The sequence below is a fragment of the Cyprinus carpio genome, chromosome A19 (assembly GCF_018340385.1).
Source record: "Cyprinus carpio isolate SPL01 chromosome A19, ASM1834038v1, whole genome shotgun sequence".
NCBI lineage: Eukaryota > Metazoa > Chordata > Actinopteri > Cypriniformes > Cyprinidae > Cyprinus > Cyprinus carpio.
Genome location: NC_056590.1, coordinates 2,576,970 through 2,579,215, shown reverse-complemented (window position 1 = coordinate 2,579,215; position 2,246 = coordinate 2,576,970). Strand labels below are relative to the sequence as shown.

The 2,246-nt window shown below is 37.7% G+C and overlaps 1 long non-coding RNA gene across 1 annotated transcript; it reads left to right on the top strand.

Moving 5' to 3' along the window:
• The first annotated feature begins 778 nt into the window (after positions 1–778).
• Positions 779–1,843, top strand: LOC122148859. Its single transcript, XR_006162674.1, has 3 exons — positions 779–812; positions 1,493–1,550; positions 1,768–1,843. It is a non-coding gene; the product is annotated as an uncharacterized LOC122148859 (long non-coding RNA).
• The last annotated feature ends 403 nt before the right edge of the window (positions 1,844–2,246 follow it).

Below are 2,246 nucleotides of genomic sequence, written 5' to 3'. Positions count from 1 at the left end.
CTGGAAAGAGCCACGCATTCCATAAAAAAAAAAATACAAAAAAGTTATTATTATTAGGCGGTAGTTGTAGTAATGGTAAGTAGTAGTTCAAAATTGTGCTGTTAGTATGCTTATTTTACACAAAGAAAATAAATGTCCTCAGGACAGAAGAATTACCATGACCGTCATAAAGGCACACGGTCACGGTTGTGAAATGGCTTAGCCAGGCATGTTGCTGGCCTGGATGCGAGGTTTATAAAATCTGGCTTCTTACTGAAATGAAACTCCAAGTGATATGGCATGTCGAGTGCTTCAGTGCTCACGGTCACGTGCCTCAGCGTCAAACACGTGTGTTTACACATTCTCTCATCAAGCGCACGTGGCAGCCTGTCCCATTGGCCAGTTCGTTTTGAGCTCCAAATATTATCAGGAAATGCGCGCTACAAATTGTAAAGGAAAGCAATATAAGAAAGAAACGTAAACAAAATGTAGGTTTTAAGTATGCGCAAAGAAAAATAAATGCACATTGTCTTCATTTTTCCTGCTCAGTTCAGGTGATAAAAAACAGCTGCTAGAAATCAAAGTCTAAACTTTTCTTTCAGATGGATGTTTCCAAATATTGAAAACTGAATATTCATAGATATTTAATTACAGCTAAGAATGCAGAAAATAAGTGTCTTGTTCTTGTGACAAACGACCTAAAATAACAAAAGTCATCAAACAGGAAAGCGAGAGCACACAGAATTGCGCAGGGGATCCTTCGCGCATGCGCACCCTTAAACCGCTCAACGACTGCCAGGCGCCGGCGCAGGAGTCACAACCAACTTGATCCGGTAAGAAGTCTGGTATTATTTTTGCGCACTTATTATTATTTAATGCATTTTACAGAATGCATTTTATTTTGTGGTTGTCCAGCAGCTGTCCAGATGCACCGACTTTAGTACTTATATTTTATTTTATATGATTGGATTTTAGAACTGCACTTCATCTTTGTTCCAGTTCTAACATTATTAGTCTATACTACCTGGATGTATTAACTTGCTGGTGGCTTTTACTTGGTATTTTAGCTAAATAGCACGTCTCGTACTGTGCATGGACATCTTGTTTTTATTTGCATAAATACAAGGTTATCAGGTGGGCAATGCTAACAAGCTAAAGTTGTGGGAGGACAGTATTGAAATGGGAAATAACCTCACGCGGAATATGAACATGGCTTTGCCATCAAGATTATAAAGTTATGTGTCATGCGATTTGTCAGTGGTAAAATGTTTACTTAATTCGCGCGTCGGTATGGCCAGAGAGAGTAATTTGGCGCGCGACAGTATTGATAAGTTAGATAAAATGCAGCTGAAACATCCAACTGCGATTAAATTTGTATGGTTTATCATTTAAATGACTATATTAGACCTGAGCGGAATGCAAGTTATTTTTATTGTCAAACACTATTTGCTGTTTAATAATGCTGCTTAAATACTGTAATATTTGCATGATATGCCAACTGCTGCTGAACAAGGCAAAACTCACAAGAACTTGCATCTTACTTGCATACCGAAGGTCATGGCCAGAAGAAGGTAAGAACAGTGTTATTACTGTGATTTCACAAGCCATTCATATCAGTTTTACATTATCATTACGGTATTATTTCGTATGTTTATTAAGCTATTATGACCATTGGCTACTTCCCAAAATACTGGTAATGGCTGAATTTCAGGTTTTTCCATACTTGTTTGGAACATTTGATATTAGTATAACTAAGCAAAGGTTTTCTTTTCTCCCTGTGACTATTAGTGGATGCCATCTGGCAGAGATCTGTCAATGGCAGCACACGTAAGATAGCAAGAGTAAAGAAAGAGTGTATGCACAGTATGTATGTTTACTTTGTATTTGGTCAGTGTGTATCTTGCGGTACTGTTTATGCATGTACATAAGTCAGTTGTAATGTATGATTTTTTTTGTGTTGTTTTGCAGTGCAACAAGAGCAGAAAATCAATAAAAAAGTTTAATGGCTCTCAGGTATTTCACATAAACAAATACATATACATATACAATTACATAATATTGTGTCCCATAAAGTGTGTGTGTGTGTGTTTGGGGGGTTGTAGGTGAAAGAGAAGTTGTTGGAAAGAGCAGCAGGGGTAGCTGTGTGTTGATGTGTCTTCAGGTTTTATCCAGGTCTCTTATCAGGTTTTTATCTGTGAGTAGCAAAGGCTGAAATAAAGTCAGCTTTGTTGACAGCTGACTGAGCAATTCTTAGAGGCCCATAGAAA